This window comes from Xyrauchen texanus, chromosome 32 (assembly GCF_025860055.1).
Source record: "Xyrauchen texanus isolate HMW12.3.18 chromosome 32, RBS_HiC_50CHRs, whole genome shotgun sequence".
Taxonomy (NCBI): domain Eukaryota; kingdom Metazoa; phylum Chordata; class Actinopteri; order Cypriniformes; family Catostomidae; genus Xyrauchen; species Xyrauchen texanus.
In genome coordinates, this window is record NC_068307.1 from 28916731 (window position 1) to 28938667 (window position 21937).

At 41.9% G+C, this 21937-nt stretch overlaps 1 protein-coding gene and 1 pseudogene across 3 annotated transcripts in view; one reads left to right on the forward strand and one right to left on the reverse strand.

The window, feature by feature from the left end:
* LOC127626102 (filamin A-interacting protein 1-like) overlaps positions 1-10222 on the reverse strand; it is a 92148-nt gene extending 81926 nt beyond the window's left edge. Inside the window, exons 1-2 of one of the 3 annotated variants that reach the window (XM_052101659.1) lie at positions 10132-10222; positions 2787-2890 (exon numbers count right to left, since the gene is read on the reverse strand). The gene's annotated coding sequence lies outside the window, so the exon portion shown is untranslated. The remainder of the gene's footprint in view (positions 1-2786; positions 2891-10131) is intronic. The other 2 variants (XM_052101660.1, XM_052101661.1) reach the window with 2 other exon arrangements.
* A 438-nt stretch (positions 10223-10660) lies between these two features.
* Positions 10661-21937, forward strand: part of LOC127625987 (NACHT, LRR and PYD domains-containing protein 3-like) — a 45502-nt pseudogene continuing 34225 nt past the window's right edge.

Sequence of the window (21937 nt, forward strand, 5' to 3'; positions counted from 1 at the left end):
GGGTGGTTGCCAAGGCATTGATAGGTGGTTGCTAGGGTGTTCTTAGTGGTTGCTAAGGCATTGCTAGGTGGTTCCTATGTTGTCCTGGGTGCTAGTTGGTTGCTGGAATGTTCTGGGTTTTTTAGGGTATTGTTAGGCAGTTGCTAATATGTTCTTGGTGGCTGCTAAAGCATTGCTAGGTTGTTGCCAGGGCATTGCTAATTAGTTGCTAGGCTGTTCTGGGTGGTTGCTAGTGTGATTTGGGTGGTCGCTAGGTCATTTCGAGGTGGTTACTAGGTGGTTGCTAGGCAGTAGGCTGTAGGGTGTTCTTTTCTTTTTAATCATGTATTTATTGTAATTTGACATTTCTGCATTTGGCAGATGCTTTTATCCAAAGTGACTTACAGTGCACTTATTACAGGGACAATCCCCCCGGAGCAACCTGGAGTTAAGTGTCTTACTCAAGGACACAATGGTGGTGACTGTGGGGATCAAACCAGCAACCTTCTGAGTACCAATGTATTATACAGTGCACTTATTACAGGGACAATCCCCCCGGAGCAACCTGGAGTTAAGTGTCTTACTCAAGGGCACAATGGTGGTGACTGTGGGGATCAAACCAGCAACCTTCTGAGTACCAATGTATTATACAGAGCACTTATTACAGGGACAATCCCCCCGGAGCAACCTGGAGTTAAGTGTCTTACTCAAGGACACAATGGTGGTGACTGTGGGGATCAAACCAGCAACCTTCTGATTACCAATGTATTATACAGAGCACTTATTACAGGGACAATCCCCCCGGAGCAACCTGGAGTTAAGTGTCTTACTCAAAGACACAATAGTGGTGGCTGTGGGGATCAAACCAGCAACCTCCTGATTACCTGATTACCAGTAATGTGCTTTAGCCCACTACACCACCACCACTCAATGTCTTTGAATGACAATCCAATCCACAGGTGGCTGATGTCTTATTTCCCAACGTACAATCCTTTCACTGGGGTGATCCCAAAATCTGTTTCTTTTCTCCATAAAGAAATCGCAGAAATCTTCAGTTAATTACTCTGTATTTTCCATCACGCGGATGAAAGTTGTGACATCTGACGGGTCTTCGAAAGTGTGGTTACGGCCGGCGTGTGTAATGCGGAGTTTTGCTGGATATACCGTTCCATATTAATGTTCATGGCTTTCAATGTCTGCTTAACCTGGTGGTATTGCCTTCTCTTGATGTGTGTCTCTCTGGCAATGTCTTGAAAAAATGTCACCTCTTGTGCGCCATACATCACTTTTCCTTTAGCTCGAGCGATCTTCAGCACTCTTGTCTCTGCGATTCAGAAAACATAATTATTATCTTAGGAGAGGTGCGATCTTGCCAACTCTGGAGGCGGTGTTTCCTCTCGATGACTATCGGGTTACGGAGAGATTCAACCCCAAGAACTTTGGGAATCCATTCCTCCAGGAAGGTTAATGAGGAGAAAATTCTCTCGGTCCTCCAGTTTGGTGCCAAGTGTACACAGTTACTGATTTCGGCAGTGTGGAGATATGGTCCTCCGTATCGCTGATGTGTTGTTCAGCTGTGGGAAGTCTGCCTGAGAACTCATTCATGTCTCCTTTAACCTCTTGTATGGCCGACATAAGCCCTGTGAATTTTGAAGAAAGATCCTCCCTCATGCCAGCGATAGCACTCATGATGCTAACTTATTGATTTATATTAGCATCAGCGCTACCCTCTTTGCCATCACTTAGCGTGCCAGAGAGTTGGCCAGCCATCTCCGTGTTAGAGGAATCTTGTTGTCCCGGCTTCTTTTTCGTTGCCCGAGAATAACTTGTGTATATTTAGAGTTATTTGAAATTGTGGCGAAACTGTTATTTATAAATGATATGCAGCTTGCCATGGGAGCAGAGAGGAACGCATGTGTTCAGCACGCCACCATGTTGGCACCAGTGGTAGGGTGTTCTAGGTGGTCGCTGAGGTGTTGCTAGGTGGGAGCTATATACCTGCCATGTCACAATACTTTTTCAATGATATGTTGCGAGCGGAACAGACAATGGACCAGTTTCACTTGTCCGCATGCTGCGAAGCGGAAGTCATCATAGTCGGATAATGGCGATGAATGGGGGACCACCGCTAATTACATGTTTGCTAACCCGTTTGCTCCAACAGCAAAAAAAAAAAGGCCCAATTTTCTGTCACTCCCTCGGCAGCTCATCGCAGCTGTGGTAACTTATTTTTTTAAACCTATTCCAGTGTAATATTGTAAACAAATTGCAAATATATTTCCAATTTGCTACATTTACTCTTACAACTCTCTGCACACTAGAACACACCTGGAGCCGCAAGTGCTCAAAGCAAATTCATTTACAGATTTATTCATTATGTAATGGGTACTGAAACACATGGGAAAGATATGACAGTTTAATAAGTATATGAGCACAGAGTGTATGTGAGGAATGTGAAGTATGCAACTATAAATGTTTCAAGTAGTATGCTACATTTGTCACATGACCTCATTATGTTTCATGTTAGATTCAGTGAGTGGTGTTCATTAATCATCGTTGTTCAAAATATTTGCATTTTAAATTCAAGATTGTGTTAAAATGTTGGTATTTTTAGGTGTCCAATCAAATCACAGTTGATGATATTGCTGGTTCTTTCATCACACTGGAAATGTAATGTCAAGTTGAGAGCATTGCATTGTGGGATACAGTATCTTGTGCAGTGTGCTCTGTTGTACACTGCACATCTTCACACATTTTTTAGGGTATATGGGTATTATTCATACAGCAGTTTTCATACTGTATCTCACCTCAGTGTGTGTCTGTGCGGTCAGATCTCGCTGCGTTCATGCAGAGCGTCGTTGAGTGTCTGTCACACCTGCCGTGACGCGCTGACCGTATGTGCGTCACAGAGCTGCAGAGCAAAGAGAAAATAGCTTGATAATTGCTGCTGTCATTCGACGAATGCCAGAGGTGAACAAGGCCACTGGACGCATTTAGACACATAATCTCTGGAGACTGGACGATAACAAAGCAAATAACAGTGCAGCGATGACTGACATTTTTCACCAATTAGAGCCCCTGATGCGAGTACATTTATCCACATGGACTCTCAGACATTAGCACTAACGTTGTGAGGCGCGTTGATATGGCGGATTTTCATTCAGACAGCTGGAATGAAGCTCCTATCAACACTGACAATATTCATCAGACCGAATACATCACTTAAAGAACTGCAGATACACATGGCCAAAAGTATGTGAACACCTCGTTCTAATTTATGGGTTTGGCTAGGCCTTTTAATTCCATTTAAGATTAATCTTAATGCTTCAGCAATGATAGGCCAAGAGAATTGTGTGCTTATAACTTTGTAATTGCGTTTTGAGACAATGGCGAGCACTTTTGATATTTGATCATGTGCAGAATATGAATTATAGATATCTACAAATTTACAACAGTTAGTTTTGGTCCTCGAATCTGATTGGATGAGAGACGTCCCAAGACAGCTGATGTCTCAGAGCAGCAGCACTCGGACACTTTACTGTTTGTGTTCGTGGTGTTGTAAACACCTGTAGCGGCACAGATTTATCCATGTGACATTTAAGATTTTAGCCAGCAGGTGGCGACAAAAGCAACAAACGGTGTTCTGAGCGACTTGAGCTGATGTTCATTTGAGTCCGCGCTGTCAGTCAGCGATTGATTTCTTTGAAGTAATCTGCATTGTCTCTCACTCCATGATCGCTTCTACACAACAGCTTGGAAATACAGTTAAACTAACAGCTTCAGCATTAAGGCTTCTCAAGGCTGAGAGACACAACCGATGAAGTAATCACACATATGTTTATGTGTGCCCGCTTTGGGAGGAGATTCAACATAGGGAGAAATACCACCGCACGGATGGATACTTTTACACATAGCAAATACGATGACATCAGCAAGCTGACTAATACACTACAGCTGAGGAATAGAGTTAAACAGCTATAGCTTTACTGTTCATCTCTGCTTGGGAGTTGTGACAGACACAGGTGCACATGCTCAATCGCTCTCTAACACACGCATCCTTGTTTCACCAATAACTTGTTATAAAAAGTCCAAGCTGCCGTTATCAGTTCTATTGTGACATTTGTTCTTTAGTAACGGAGGCTTGTGCGCATCTTTTGAACTAGCAATGGCAGATCCTGATCCGTTGCGTAAGAAAGTAATTCCATGCACAAATGCACATTTTGGGAGAATCCTTATTTTTTCCTCATTCTTTTATTTACGTATTCATTGAACTGTTACATATAAGCAATAGTACACTCACAATCGTGCTGTATGGCCCTAAATCTGCACGTGATTCATATTGCTTTATTAATCTTTCACTAGTTAAAATGGGAATTCTTGATATCAGCCGGTCAAAATACTCTTAGAGAAAATGCTAATTTATTGCTAAATAAAAAAAGATCATATATTGATATAAGTAATAAAACTGAAAAGGATTTAGGATTTAGTGTTTCAGACCCCATTTAACAGTAAATTTAACAGACCATATTTTCAAGTACATTTTACTCAAGTTATTTGTGCATTTACTCAAGTAATGTAGCACTAAATTAAAGGTGCTGTAAGTGAGTTTAGCCATTCTAATTTCATGAGACTGAGCCGTTGGATTAGCCACGCACCCTCTTTACAAAACCACGCCCTCCAAAGATCCCAAATTAGCTTTGAGACCGAAATCATGCAGAAACGGTTGTTAAGAACAACAGCAGCACAACAGCGCCCTCAACTGACAACTGTTATGAACAACATGGCATTAAAATGGCATTAAGCCTCAATAATTCAGTGCAGCTGCAACACTATGAGAACACGCAACATGACTGACAGGCAGAAAGCATCAGAGACCGCGGACATGTTTTTATTTGTTGTCACTGAGACCGGTGAAATATCTCACGACACATATATTATATTTTTCATGGAGTAGGAACATTATTTGCAAACATTTCCATGAAAAATGTACTTACAGCACCTGAAAGACTTGCTTTTAAAAGTGTACATGTAGCATTTCCATGCATTTTTAATGTACTTTGCATGTACCACATGACACATGTATGTCTTCCTCTTCCAATATTTACTAATAAGCTTGAGCATTAAATGTGTACATGTTTGAATTGAATACAAATGTAGAATTGACATCATATTTTTCAAGTTCACGCATGGACATGAGATCTCCATTAAGTCTTCTGATAAAGAGCAACATAATGATCCTCTTTAAAGATACAGGAACGTTTAGATGTTTAGCTCTTGTTCCTCACAAATAAACCTCTTTTAAGGAAAACAGATCTTTTATAGCTGGTGTTTCTCACATGATCTAAAATCAGCATCAGTCAATCAATGTGTGAGATGTTAGCGAGTGTTAGCTCCTCTCGTCGGTATAAATAGACTCTTTTTCCCAGAGCGATCTTCACTGGCATTCACACAGGAAACAGGATCCCTGATCTAAAAGTGACCCATGTGCTGTAACGGCCCCTCATTTACCCCCGCTGTGCCCTGCTAGACCCCGTCTGATGATCTATAGATTCTGATTTCAGAGAAACATCAGCCTTGAGCTGCTGCTGTTGTGACGACCACAGAAAACATTTACAGATCATCTAGTTAGCAAAGATGCGCAAACCTCATCATATCAATCTCATTCTACAGGTGAGCCACACGTGGGCTTGTAGTGAGCACTCTGTAGGGAGCATTGTGCATGTGTGGAACATTATACAGTACATGCTTCTTTTTCAGTGGGAATGATACCGTGATGTCTAAGTGGCAAAAGACATGCTAATAGCTATTATTGTTCAGGCAAATCAACTTTTGCATCAAATATAGCCTGTTAATATGGTGTTAATGCCAATCAAACATCAAAGTATGTAAATATGTCAGAAATGTTTTCCACTGGATGCATGAGAGCAAACGATCTCCCAGGAAATATCTTAAATATGTGAATGAATCGTGCAGATGCAAACGCCCGGAACCGCATGATTAGAAACGGCTAAATGAAATCCCTTTTTAAGTGTGCACGCTTCGCTAACTCTGATAGCTGTGTACTGAAACCTCCGCATGTATTCCATCGATGGACTGTCGTCAGTGAAGCGTTACCGTCCACAAGGAACGATGAGGAGCTGCACAATGTTCACGCTATTCTCAGAGCAATACATGTAGCAAACTCTACAAAGTACCAATTTCCTTCTGAAACAGCAAAATCTGAACATTATTCCAAACTTTTGGCCCCCAGTGTCCACTATTGTTTGTGTTGTATGTTGCATTTCTTTCATTGATTAGTCAGACTGTTAGTTTACTATACGCTCTTCCCCCTGAAACCACACATGCATGCTTTCATCCAGTCTAATAACACAAGGCCGTTTCTGTGTGTCATAATCTCTCATAAGAGGAAAGGTTTAGATGTATGCTGCATTCACGTGCTATCGGAATCATTGTAAATACGAGTTTATCACTTGGAAGTTGCACATGAACGACCCCTCAAGTCATAACTACGACTGGGAAAACTTTTACACCCCTTTACGAAATATCGAGAGAATTCACCACTGATCATTTCCACATGCAAATGAGCTTTGTGCAAACCTGATTGTCCATTGTTGCCAACGGTTTGGAGTTTGACCACTATCAGTGAAGATCTGCAAACTTCTGCTAAACATTTGCAGCGAATAAAAGCTCATGTGAAAATAACAAGCGGCACATTTGTGGCAAGTGTGCGGCTAGTTTCGATGTTTTGTAAGGGCTTGTCTTTAACCAACATTGCATTATTCTTCCATTATTGTCAGCAAGCTAACAGAGAGCATTATAGTGTCCAAATAAAGTTCCCCAAGAAACATGCAAGAGTAAACGTGGTGTCCTCATGTTTCCTGTTCCATCAAAGCACCTGAACACGACGTACTCATAATTACCACTTCAGAAGCGGAAGGAGGATCATTTTGACAGCACTTGAAGGCAGCAGAAGTGTTTAGATAAATTATAGATTAAAAGCAACAATAATGCCACCCTGCAGTCGCTGCATTGATGAAGGATAAACCGGAAGTTTCTCTGCACAACTAACATTGAACGGATCAGACCGGAACAGCAGCTCAACATATGATGAAGGTGTTTCTCAATTCTGGCAAAGCAGGAGGTCTGATGAACCTCTCGTCCAGTTTAATCCTCAGGAGAGGGTGTAAAATACCAGGATTGAACCCTTCACATTAATGGGATTATTAGCTCTCTGTGTGGTCAGGTGCAATACATGCCATATATCAAACTGGAGATATCTGATTTAATGAGCTTATAAACGTGTCCAACACTGACTGTGTCCAAACGGTAATTAATTCCGGCTGGACTGATTTACAGTTTGCTCTAGTTCCCCAATTCTGTCAATCACGCTAATGAGAGGACACGGCAAACACTGCTGACTCAACTGGTGGAGCATTTAACCAGCGACGCCAGGTCGTGGGTTAGACTCCCATGGAGCGCACATACTGATCACATGTTTTCAATGGACTGTCTCTTTCAAGACTCTCTGAATAAAAGTGTTTTACAAACGTTTACATGATTTCACAGGTGACGTCACAAGGGCGTAGAGGACTTGTGAAAGTGAAAAGCGGTGTAATGATAGAGGCCATATGCATCATGGTGGAGTCAGCTTCATCCAAACAAAATGACACATTTGACCGGCAAAAACTTTGAACAACAGTAATTAGCATGTATTAAACACTCATCTACTGTAGGATCCATCAGCGCGAGGATTCAGACGGATCGCTAACTATTGAAATGATCTGTGAAGTTTACTGCATTTATTTGGGAAGGGATCGTTTTGACACACTTTGCGATTAGGCAAACTTTAAATTAAATTGCAGTGTTTTGTTGTTTAGTGATGGCGCAACAGCGTGTCGTGTGATGTCATTCATTGTGCAGACGATGTCTTTAGAGTAATTGTACTAGTAAAGGAACTGTTTTCCATACGACTTAAAAAAGATAAATCTTTCTAAAATGCTTCCTGAGTCAGTTCTTGTTTAAAGTACTGTGAGACTGTCGGCTCATGAATCAGTATTGTGGACTGAATCTTTAATCTGCTATCTGTTATGCAACAACAGTGAAGGGAACTGGAGCTTTTGCTTCAACACATACTGACATGGACATTTGTTGACCAGTGAGCGTGTCAGAGTCCACCTTGTCGATTCCTGCTGGAACAGCTCTTTCCATTCCCTTAAAACAGATCCGTTGAGTGGTGAAACCCAAACCTGCATCCGTTTCAGATTGCACTGTTTGAATATTGTTTCTAGAATGTTCCCTGTTCAAGTTTATCACGTTGAGCTTTTATACAATGTCACATTTAAATTGTGTAAATGTCATAGATATCAAAGCAACAACAACATCAACAACAATTTACATTTATATAGCGCTTTTCTAGGCACTCAAAGCGCTTTACATAGTATAGGGGGAATCTCCTCAACCACCACCAGTGTGCAGCATCCACCTGGATGATGCGACGGCAGCCATAGTGCGCCAGAACGTCCACCACACCCCAGCTATTGGTGGAGAGGAGATGGTAGAGTGATGTAGCCAATTCAGAGATGGAGATTATTAGGAGGCCATGATAGATAGGGGCCAATGGGGGGAATTGCTACCGGGGTAGCAACTATCATGAGGAAGTGCTGCTAGAGCTTTTCCCAGAACGATCTTCACTAGACGTGCGATTCATTCTTCTGAAACACAGAAATACTCTGAACGTGATTAGAACAGGATTATTAGCTGCAGTTTAAGTTTCACTCGACTCGTCTGAGAGCTGCCTCATCACATTACTGTTAATTCATAATCCTGAAGTACTTTAATCTCACAGATCTCACATGTGTCTCACTCCCGTCTCAGATGTTCCCAGCAGAAGCTCCAGATTGTGTCTGGATTACAGAAGATTAGGGAAGCTCTTTTTATAAGATGAAGACACAGTTCAAATGTGTTTCTGTTTCAGGAATATTGCTGACTCATGATGCACTCGCTCATTTATCCAATCAAATGCTCTCCTCCTAAATCAACGTCCTGTATTTATGATTATATTCACAATATAACTTGATCTCTCGTTCTTCATTGCTTATAAATCCCACTATTGCTTTTCTGTGTGCCTGTAAAGGACTCGAGCACATCGTGTGAATTCATGCGGTCGGTTTGGAAGCACATTTACAGTGCAGTGGAAATGAGTTTGAGCTTGTTTGTGGATATCCGAGCAGATGGTCAGAATTACCGGATATGTGCCAGGCCGTATCAATAACGAGCGGCGGTCCATCTCTCACACACACGGTGGTTTCTAAAGCTAGCCGGTGAAAGGTCGGAAATCTGACCCGTTATCGTCAGCAGCCAGCGCTCGTGTGTTAACATGTCTGAATGTCTATGAACATCCATGTGCAGAATATACAAACAACTGAAAGTGCAGCTGTCTGAAATTCACTCCAACCTCAAATTCTTCTGACACTCAATATTTATTGCTAACACTAATTACTCTGCAACAATAATGATTTTGTGAATAACACTTGCTCAGGTGTTTTGAGGCCTTAAATAAACTGCACACACACACACACACACACACACACCGCAATGCACGTTGTATATAAAGAACAGAGTATGTCCCGCACGCAGGTGTAACTTGCAATACTCATTGAAATAATTCTTGCTAGACCAAAATGTTGCTATTTCAATTCATATTTGTATGTTACAGCATGTTCTGATTTCTCTACATGCAATTTACATTTCCTTGACATGTGCATGCATGATGATTCATAAATAGTGTCAAGACTTCTATGAAACACAGATCTGGAACATACCACACAGGATGTGAATTATTAAACCACAGATATAATGTTATTCAGTTCACATGAGAACTGACCATAATAAAGTACTAAACCTTCATTCTGTATTCTCATCATAATGACAAACAAGAACACAATAAACATCAAAACAACATCATAAACACTGCAGTTCATACACTGAGACACAGTCTGTGGCCTGTTTGTCTGTCTGTCTGTCTGTCTGTCTTGCCTTTGCAGATATGAAATGCAACTAATGCCTGAGTCTTGTGCAAACACACAATGGTAAGACACACACACACGCAGATCTCTGGCAGTGTGTTATTTTGTGAAACATTGCAACGCTCACCTCAACACCTGCTCTTCTCTCCCGTTTATCTCTCCTTCTGTTCGTCTGTGTGTGATGCTGCTTCAGTCAGTATACAGAGAGCTGTGTGAATGACAGAGAGAGAGACAGAGAGAGAGACGGGTGGGGGGGCTGCAGTGGGAGGAGAGACACAACGCAGGAGAAAGAGAGAACTGTGTGGGGGGGGCAGAATAGAGTCAGGCATGCAGATATCAGAGCTCCTGCTAAATATAACAACGCATATACATTATACACACACACACACTCACACACACACACACACACATGCACACACACACTTTCACACACACACACACGCACACACACTCACATGCACGCACACACACTCATATGCACGCACACACACATGCACACACACATGCACACACACACATGCACACACTCACACATATACACACACATACACACATACACACACACTCGCACACACACTCGCACACACACATGCACACACACACTCACACATATACACACACATACACACAAAAAGGGCGACTCCTGGCGCCAAAATATGGTAGAGGAGGAGAGGAAGAGACAGAACACAGGGAAGTGTCCAGGAGGCAATAATGAGGCCAAAGAGGAATTGACAGACAATCTGGTGGCCAGGGAGGAATTAGTGGATGATCAGGAGGCTAGGGAGGTGACCACTGGACAGGAACTGGGTCAGGAGGCTTGGGAGGCAGCCACGGGACAGGGTCAGGAGGCCTGGGAGGCAACCATAGAGCAGGGACAGGTTCAGGAAGCCTGTGGGGTGGCCACAGGGCAGGAACAGGGTCAGGAGGTGGAACAACAGGTGTAGGAATTGGAGATTTAGGAGGTGGAGTATGTAGTGTTAATGGTGGAGCCGTGGAAGCTCAATGAACGCAAGTGGAGTCAAGAGAGAGGCTTGGAGCAGGGAGTCGTGGGAGGTTAGAGGGGCGGAGTCATGGAAGGCTTGGAGCAGGGAGCCGTGGAATGCTTGGAGCAGGGAGCCGTGGAATGCTTGGAGCAGGGAGCCGTGGGAGGTTAGAGGGGCGGAGTCATGGAAGGCTTGGAGCAGGGAGCCGTGGAATGCTTGGAGCAGGGAGCCGTGGAATGCTTGGAGCAAGGAGCCGTGGGAGGTTAGAGGGGCGGAGTCATGGAAGGCTTGGAGCAGGGAGCCGTGGAATGCTTGGAGCAGGGAGCCATGGGAGGTTAGAGGGGCAGAGGCATGAAAGGCTTGGAGCAGGGAGCCGTGGAATGCTTGGAACAGGGAGCCGTGGAATGCTTGGAGCAGGGAGCCGTGGGAGGCTTGGAGCAGGGAGCCGTGGGAGGCTTGGAGCAGAGAGACGTGGAATGCTTGGAGCAGGGAGACGTGGGAGGCGGAACCATGGAAGGAGCCATGGAAAGCTTGAGGAGTGAAGCCGTGGAAGACTCAGAGAGTGGAATCGTCATGGTCAGGAACACCGGCAGCGACTGGGGAACAACCTCCATGGTCGTGTGCAATGGTATTGACAGGGGAACGACCTCTGTGGGGGTGGAGGTGTCGCTTGTCCTTTTCTGCATATCGCTGCCCCCTTCAGCATATCGCGGCGCAATTTTGTTGCCCGTTCTGCATAATGCAGCGGCTCATTTCAGATTACTCCCAGTTCTCCAGATGGCCAGTCTGCCCCTGATCGACCCCAAAGTGCGTCGGCCCAAGAGGAAAACGTCCGGTATGCCAGATTACCAATCCAGCCCTGGTGGAGGCAGGGATATTAAAATGTACATCCTATTCCTAAATCACTACGGGGCCGATTTCAAAGCATGTCATTTTTGCAGGATTGGAAACAATCAATTTGAGTTCTGAAACTTACAGGATGTTTTTATAGTGACCTCTTGTACTGTATAAGAAGATGTGATTCCTCATGACACGACCCTTTTAATTGATGCTGTTTATAGTAACTCAATTTCAACTCAGTTATAGAAAAAGCATGTCTTCTAGTTTTATTAGTTTACATTTCGTATAAATTGATATGTTCATTTTAACATTGTCACCCAAAATAAATATACACTGGCACCCAAAAGTTTGGAATAATGTACAGATTTTATGGAAATTAATTGGTACTTTTATTCACTAAAGCGGCATTTAACTGATCACAATGTATAGTCAGGACATTAATAATGTGAAAAATTACTATTACAATTGGACATTTTTTTTCAGAACTTCATCCAAAAATCCTCCGTGTGCAGCGATGACAGCTTTGCAGATCCTTGTTATTCTAGCGGTCATCTTGTCCAGATACTCATGTGACCTTTCACCCCACACTTCCTGTAGCACTTGACCTTTCACCCCACACTTCCTGTAGCACTTGACCTTTCACCACACACTTCCTGTAGCACTTGACCTTTCACCCCACACTTCCTGTAGCACTTGACCTTTCACCACACACTTCCTGTAGCACTTGACCTTTCACCCCACACTTCCTGTAGCACTTGACCTTTCACCACACACTTCCTGTAGCACTTGACCTTTCACCCCACACTTCCTGTAGCACTTGCCATAGATGTGTCGGGCACGTGCCTTACAGTCCAGCTGATCTCACAAAAGCTCAATGGGGTTCAGATCCGTAACACTCTTTTCCAATTATCTGTTGTTGCTTTGCACAACCTGAGCCTCTACCAGTGGTGGCTCAGTGGTAGAGGCTCAGGGTTACTGACCAGAAGGTCGGGGGTTCAAGCCCCAGCACCACCAAGATGCCACTGTTGGGCCCTTGAGCAAGGCACTTAACTCCAGGTTGCTCTGGGGGGATTGTCCCTGTAATAAGTGCACTGTAAGTCGCTTTGGATAAAAGCGTCTGCCAAATGCATAAATGTAAATGTAAATCGTTTCTTTGCCCACTCGAACCTTTTCTTTTTGTGTTTCTGTTTCAAAAGTGTCTTTTTCTTTGCAGTTCTTCCCATAAGAGTCTTCTCTTTACTGTTGCACATGAAGCTGGTGTTGAGCGGGTAGAATTCAATGAAGCTGTCAGCGGAGGACATGTGAGGCGTCTCAAACTAGAGACTCTGATGTTCCTCTTGTTTAGTTGCACATCTTCCACATCTCTTTCTGTCCTTGTTAGAGACAGTTGTGCTTTGTCTTTGAAGACTGTAGTTACACCTTTATCAATCATCGTATCGCCTTCATTCCTCAAAACAATGATTGACTGATGAGTTTCTAGAGAAATCTGTTTCTTTTCTGCCATTTCTGACCTAATATTGACCTTAAGACATGCCAGTCTATTACATACTGTGCAACTCAAACTCAAACACAAAGACAACGTTCAGCTTCAGTTAATGATCCAAATATCTTTCAGCTGTGTTTGATATAAAGTGATTTTCTAGAGTCAAATGATCAGTTTATCATGATTACTCGAGGATAAGGTGTTGCAGTGATGCTGCTGTTTTACATCAGTAATGTCCTGAATATACTTTGTGATCAGTTGAATGCCACTTTCATGAATTAGAGTACCAATTTCTCTAGTGTATAATTGCAATAATATCATCTGCTACTGTATATTTAATAATAAGTTCTTTTTAAAGTAACGTGGAGCACAATTGAATCAGAGAATCATTTTTATGAACTAGTTAATTTACAGGAATTTTCCGAAAATATCTACTCACTAAAAATTAATTTATTTTGTAATTTATTATTTGATGAAAAGAACTGATTCAGTTTTCCCAGCAGCACTATGTGACAGAGAAAGTGTGTTTAATGTCTCCCTCGACAATATATCGTTTTGTGACTCTACGGCGCTCCTGAATGGAAAATGAAGCTCACTACTGGAAAAACACTGATACAACTGATACTCTTTTGTCGTATGGCAAGAGCTGCTTAACAATTCTTCACAAATGATCTCCTGTTGTGTTCGTGTTTGTAATGAAACAAGAGTGAGTAAATCATTTTTGGGTGAACTGTCCCTTTAATTGAATTACACCAATCGTTCTCTGTGTGAACATGCGGGTCTAGAAGTTTCCACCTCTGTCTTTCTGGGAGACTCTTTTCTATTTGCATCTCTCTTCTAATTCAAGAGTTCGTTGTACCTGAGGGATGAAAGTATGCGACTAAAATTAGCGATTCTATTTTCCCTCTCGTCTGTATTCGGCAGAGGACGTGCCGTGACTGAATACTGTCCAGCAGTGGTAGAAAGTAACTCACTCAAATTAGTGACACTATTAACTCCTCTATATTTGTCAGCGCTGTAGTTCAGCTGTTTTCAAAATAATGCAGCTTTTCCAGTAACAAGCTAATTATTCCGTCGAGTAGCGGTGTAGCACTGCATGTTACATTCAGATGAACTGCAGCAGTAATCACACACACTCTGATAAACTGTCCTCTCGTACATTCAGCCTGATCTCACAACACTCATGTGAGCATGGCGACATTTTTGCAAAATGGCATTACATGGTTTATTTCACTTATTGTGTGAGTACTGAGGTGAAATGTCCACTGTGTGGTGCTAAAAGCAAGTTAAATATTCTCCTGAACAGATGAGGTTTTTAAGGTTAATGCTCCATCGAGTTTTAAATCAACAAAACTGATTTCCCTACCCTAAACCTTAAACCTAAACCTAACCGATAGTGTCCGAAAAAGTAAATGTGACATGAAAATGCAATAGCCCATCATTTTGTGGTGCTTCTGAGACACTTTATTTATTCATGTAATGTTTAATGCACTTTTTAAAATGTCAAAAGGAGATCTTTGTGCTAGTAATAAAGTATAATAAATGTTCTTCCTCTTTGCACTTTTATGTTAAAATGATTTACCTACTCAAATGCATGTGACATAAAATACAATAAGATTGAAAATTAGATTGAAGAAATTAGAATTAGATTGAAAGTAATCCAGAAGTAATCAGATTAGATTACCCTAAAATGTAATCAGTGAGATTACGTTTCTGATTGCAATTTTTGTCATGTAATTTGTAACCAGTACCTGTACCAGCACCAGTAGCCAGCCGGGTAAGGGGTTTACATGCCACGCAAAATCGGCGTACAGGGTAAAAATGTGCCCGTGTTGATCGGGTCATTCATAAGCCGTTTAGGGCCTTTACGCTGATAAAGGAGTGTGTTTTATTGTGTTACATGTCCGCAAGCGGTGTCGGCTTATTAAGCATAATCGTGTTAGGGTGTGCATGTAAACACACTCAGTGTTGTAGCGCCTCAAGTGTTCATTTCACCAGGAAACTGCCGCGATACGTACAATGAGACACCTAAAAACCATTTAGCAAAGATGTGCATATATAACGTGATTCTGTGAGAACAGTTTGCAGATATGATGTTGGAAAGGACAATTTATTCTAATGAATCGCTTTGATCCGAATGTTTATGAAAATTCCAAAAATGTAATTCACCAATTTGAGTCTCTTTGCTACATTTTCAGTCTTTTTATTTATAACAGAATATGTTGTTAAATGCTGCTGATCGTCACCATGTCTTTATAAATGAGGGATTCAAAAACACTCTTTGTTTTTGTGCTAAAACATCTAAATGATGTTTAAAAAGATATTACACTCTTAAGTTGCTTCGATTGCAGTAATGACACAAACATCACACTGAATAAGATAATGACGTGTAATAGACACATGTGTAAGTGTGCTGTTGTTAAGGTCAGAGGGCAGCGGGTTCAGTGCTTCATCAGGTCTAATTCAGTCCGTGATCTCTCGTGTCATTCACACTGAGTCATCTTACACTCGACCGATCACAGTTTCATCCGTGAGATCCAAACGGGCCTCTGGAGCATTACACGCTTCTGTTCTAACGTCAGTGTTGCTTTAACACGTATGTGACTTTTTCAGTATCTTAACTGGGCAAACACATCACGTACTACAGATGCTAGCAGTTATTATCTGGCGACAGTATTTAAGGTTTATGAGTCTGTTCACTAAAACACAAGAGCAAAAAAATCCATTTGCCAATGAAACCAGGAATGGGATTTTAACTTCCGGAACCGGATGATGTTTTTGTGTCTCTATGATTAAAACAGCACTCTCTCTGTTTCAGACACTTAAAGGGACAGTTCACACAAAAGTGACAATTCTGTCATCATTTACTCACCTTCATGTCATTCCAGATGTGACTTTCTTTCTTCAGCAGAACACAAATGAAGATTTTCAGAAGAATATTTCAGCTCTTGCATTGGCATGTGAAAGTGTAATCGAGCTTGAAATCATGCTCATGCCTCGATACTGTAATGCAACATGCACAGTGTTATATTTTGATCTGTTCTCATCCCAAACCAACCGATTACTTCAGAAGACATGGAAGATATTGAAGGAGCCCCTATCATTAATGCACTATAATCCAAGTCTTCTGGTGCCATATGAAAGCTTTACGTGAGGAACAGGCTGAAATTTGAGTCATTATTTGTAAAGATTACTCTGCAACTCATATGGATTACTTTACATTATAATGTGGGGCAGGGTGGAGGGCAGGGCGGGTCGTGATTCCACACACCCGGCCCTTAATTAGGCTGATGAAGCCCAGGAGGGATAAAGGCGACTGATGACGGCAGTGTGATAGAGAGAGAGAGAGAGAGTTACGGGCAGCTGTTCGACACCTGTATGTGTGTGTATTTGTCTTTTGGTTAAGTTTATTATTAAAATATTATTAATTTTATCAAGCCGGTTCTCGCCTCCTCCTTTCCAAACTTCGTTTCACTGGTGCCGAAGCCCAAGAAGGAGGAAGGATGCGCCATAGTAGAGTCCTCGCCACTACCATCCACCCCAATGGAGCAGCCGCGACCATCCGCCGGGGACGGAGGAGACCGGCCACCTGAGAGCGGAGAAACTTCCAGCCGCTTAATCGCGGCAGGGCCTGAGACTAATGACCGCGAGTGGGGAGGAGCTCCTAGCCGACTGCCTGAAGCAGGGAAGACCCCTTCCTTCCACCAGAACGTGGCGGGGTGTTCCGTCCGCCTGGGGCCGGAGGACTGCCTCTGATTCGCAGGGGCGGCTGTTGTCCTCTAGAGGGTGGAGGAGTGGCCGAGGAACAAGCTACAGCGTATCAGAGAACCGGCGTGTAAATAATTATTTTCCTCTCTCTCCCCCTGCTGCTCCACGTTAGCCTTTCCCTGTCTTATTACATATTATTATTATTATATTTTTTGTTGGATATAATCACCGTTACGGTGTATAACTACTGTGGTTTTATTTTGTTATTGTTGTTTATTTCCCTCCCCCTGTCCCCTCCCAGATACAGGAAGGTGGGGATGACCTGCCAACAGATGAGGCCGGAAGGGCACGCCTCACCCCAAGGTAAGGGGTGTAAGTCATGCCGGGGCTCCTCGGCCTGAGAGAACAAGGGAGGAATGTGGCAGGGCAGAGGGCGGGGCAGGTCATGATTCCGCACACCCCACCCCTAGTTAATTTTTTTAATTATTTAATTAAGATTTAATTATCATTTATATTGTCAAGCCGGTTCTCGCCTCCTTTCCATTGAACTGTTACAAATTGTTTTGTCGGAGTGACAATAATATTCTTCTAAAATCTTCATTTGTGTTCAGCAGAGGAAAGAAAGTCACACACAACTGGGATGGCATGAGGGTGAGTAAATGATGAGACAATTAACATTTTTGGGTGACCTGTCCCTTTAAGTTTGCACAAAGTCTAAAAGGACCAGAGTAGGGCAGACACTATCTTTCATTGTGCTTCGGTATTGTTAATTTATCAGGAGACATGATTTGCTCCGAATCTTGCACACAAAATAATAATAATAATAATAATAATAATAATAATAATATAGCTGCTCTGCGTCTACAACACATCATCTAAAATATTGTCATGAGACATGCGCATATCGATACTTCTGATACAGATTTATATTTATACGATCAATCGATTCTCACAATATTTGATACTAGATGTTTTTCAATGATATTAAGTGAAAAATGAACGTGTATCACAATCTGCTAAATGAAACAATGTTGTTATTAAATACTGGTTAGGATAGGATCATGTGAATATGCACATAAATGCTGAAAGACAAAAGAAGAAAACGGTCAAACAGAGAAAATGAAAATGAGCTGCTAGCTTGAATGAGTTAAGAATGTAATATATGAAATGTGCACACATCTTATAGCATCATGGGAGGCTGAGCCCCCTGAGATGTGCACATATGAAAAGCCTGCTGTGCACCTGAACATGGAGAGAAATGTTAACGTGAGTAAAACTATGAAAATGAGACGGTTAAATCTACTGAACAGACTCGACCTCTATCCCTCAGAGTGTCAGCACTTTAATAAGGGCTATATGGAAAGGACTTGTGACGATATGGGACTAGCCGTGCTGCTGTCTGTTTCCTAACATAGAGAAAGAATGGCATCTCATCTGGGAGATCTTCCAGCATGTGTCTGTCATATAACTGAGATTTACAGCGTAAGATGAGATGGACGGCAGTTCAGACTGTTTAACAGCAGAACATTACCTGTGATCCGTTTGGGGAGTTGTTCACCTGCTATAATGCTTGGATACAGTATGTTGTCTGATAGGGTTGTCATGCTTTTACCGAATATTACCGTGTCTTTACCAATCGTGATGAATCTGTGAAGTTACTGTGTATGTTCACTAAATGTACAACTTCTGAAATTGTCTACTTGTCATTGTTATATTGCATATTTAAGCTTATTATTGTCATGTTTAAGTAGATTTTATCCCCATCATTATTGAATGTTTTAGTTCACAGTGTTATTAGATTCAATTGCTTTATCTACTGTGTTAAGAGTTTTACTCATAGTTTGTCTTTGACATGTTATATTCATTCATTTCAGTCAGTTCTTGTCACAGTTATTCACTGTTCTGTGGACTCTTTTTTTATATTGTTTTTGTGTCATCCTTAGAGTACCCTGGACTACACTTCCCATAATGCACTGCCCTAGATAGATATATAAAGCAGAGAGTCTTTTTCTACCATTCTCTCCGAGAAATCTGCTGGTGGTGAAATATTTACCGCATTAATATTAATAATGCTTTAAAATATTAAATCTTGATCTTTATAGTTCCACGTCTTCATCTACTGATGAGGATATTAGAAACTTTGTGGAATCATCAGAACTCCCTAAACTGACGACTGAGCAAAATATCTTGATTCTGAGATAAAGTTGGAGGAGTTTGGCGAGGTAATTAAGGTCTTGTCTATAGTCAAGGCTCCGGGGTCAGATGGTTTTACCGCTGAATTTTTTAGATCTTATGAAACAGAACAGCTAGAAATTTATAAAGAATCATTAAAGAATGGAAAACTTTCTGCTAACCATGCCACAAGCCGGATCAGTCTGATTCTTAAAAAGGAAAAAGATCCAAGCGAGGAAGAATTTCCCTGATCCAGCTAGACGTTAAAATATTGTCACAAATTTTGGCTAAACGATTAAATTATGACATGTCTTATACATATTGATCAGGTGGGGTTTATTTGGGACTGCAGCTCTTCAGATAACATTAGGCGTTTCATCAATATCATGTGATCAGTGGCAAATGATCAGACTCCGGTCGCTGCCATCTCAGTTGATGCCGTTTGATATGGAAGAATGGGATTATCTTTAAGATTTTGGAAATATAAGGTTTCGGGAACACAGTTATTGGATGGATTAAGTTACTTTATAGACACCCAGTAGCAGCGGATCACACAAATATAATTTCAGATTATTTTACTCTGGATAGGGGCACCGGCAGGGTTACTCTCTTTCCCCATTATTGTTCTGTCTTGCCCTGGAACCATTAGCAGCCGCGATAAGAAAGGAGGATGATTTTCCAGGTGACGGCGGGAGGTGTGGTGCATAAACTTTTGCTTAACCAGATGATATTTTATTATTCGTCTCTGACTCCATTAGATCTATGCCTTGCCTCCACAGAATTATTCATTCATTAATTGATCTAAATCTGAAGCTTTGGCTCTGACAGTGTACTGCCCAATAACGGCTTTTCAGCCGGCGCCTTAAAGTGGCACAAACAGGGCATTAAGAATTTGGGTATTTTATTCCCAGCAGATTTGTGATTTAGTGTGAGTTAATTTTGACCCATTAATAAAAAGGTTCGAGTGATGTGGGCAGGTGTGCTTCGTTACATTTATCTGCGATTGAGAAGATTAATGTTATTAAAATGAATTATTTTCCATAATTCATCTACCTGCGACAGTCTCTCCCTGTAGATGCCCCCCTCTCTTATTTCAAGCAGTTTGAGATCATAGTGAAGTCCTTCATTTGGAATGGGAAGCATCCCAGATTACATTTCAGTAAGTTACATTTCAGTAAGTTACATTTCAGTAAGTTACATGGGCCGATTGATAAAGGGGGGCGAGATCTACCCAAGATTTAGTTTTATTATTATGTGTTCAGTCTCAGACATTTGTCTCATTGGTCGCTTCCCCCTGAGAGAGCCCCTCCCTGATTTTGTATTGAACAGGAAGTTCTTGCCCCTATTTCACCATTGCAAAACCTTTCTATCAAACTAACCGGAGAAGTTAAATTACACCCGTTATCTCACATTTACACTCCATATGGACAAAAGTGTCCAGAGTGTTTCATTCAGACATTTAAATGTTGCCTCGAGCATATGAACCCTAAATGATGTAATTCCCCTTTCTGCTGGTCAGAGTGGATTGTGAGGGGGGTCACTACACTCGGTGTCCTGTATGAGAGTGTTGAGATCCTTTGAGAATCTGGTTCAACATTTTGGGATTCCAGATCTCAGTTCTTTAGATATTTACAGCTGTGACACCTGCTCTGTACTGTTTTGGGAGTAGCACACACCCCCCTAAAGCAGCAGATACTCTGGGAGGGGTGATTACTGCTTTTGGGAAAGGTCATGAGGCATCAGTGTATTACTCCTGATAATTCAGAGTCTGGGGGCGGAGCTTCAGCTTCAATCATGAGATTATGGGAGAAAGATTTAATCTTGGTATTGGAGGAGGGGGTGTGGGATAGGATCCTAAATAATGTCAAGTCTGCATCTAGAGATGTGTGTGTGTGTGTGTGTGTGTGTGTGTGTGTGTGTGTGTGTGTGTGTGTGTGAGTGTGTGTGAGTGTGTGTGTGTGTGTGTGTGTGTGTGTGTGTGTGTGTGTATGTGTGTGTGATCACTTTGTGGGGACCAAATGTCCCCATAAGGATAGTAAAACCCGAAATGTTTGACCTTGTGGGGACATTTTGTCGGTCCCCATGAGGAAAACAGCTTATAAATCATACTAAATTATGTTTTTTGAAAATGTAAAAATGCAGAAAGTTTTCTGTGAGGTTTAGGTTTAGGGGTAGGGTTAGGTTTAGGGGATAGAATATAAAGTTTGTACAGTATAAAAACCATTATGTCTATGGAAAGTCCCCATAAAACATGGAAACACAACAAGTGTGTGTGTGTGTGTGTGAGTGTGTGTGTGTGTGTGTGTGTGTGTGTGTGTGTGTGTGTGTGTGTGTGTGTGTGTGTGTGTGTGTGTGTGTGTGTGTGTGTGTGTTGTCAGAGGGAGAGAGAGATCTGTTTTGACAGGGCCAAACTGATCTGTTTCCTTTATCTATTTACTGTATCTGTCTGTCTATAGGTGTTGAAATAATAAATAATTTCTGATGATTTGTCTTTCCAGTGAGAAGTAAGAACATGGGGGTCAAAATGTTAACTATGGCCAAGTAAAGCCAAAGCTTACAAACATTAATGCATTTAATCTGCCCATTTCATTGGTGTCCATGAGCACATGTCGAGCAGGTGAAAATGAATGACCTTTGACACTAATGTGAGCTCACAGGTTGACCTTTCTGAGAATAAACTGCAGTGGTGAAATCTTTCACATGTCTCCATCTGCTGGTCACTGGAGTATCATCTGAACAGACTGATG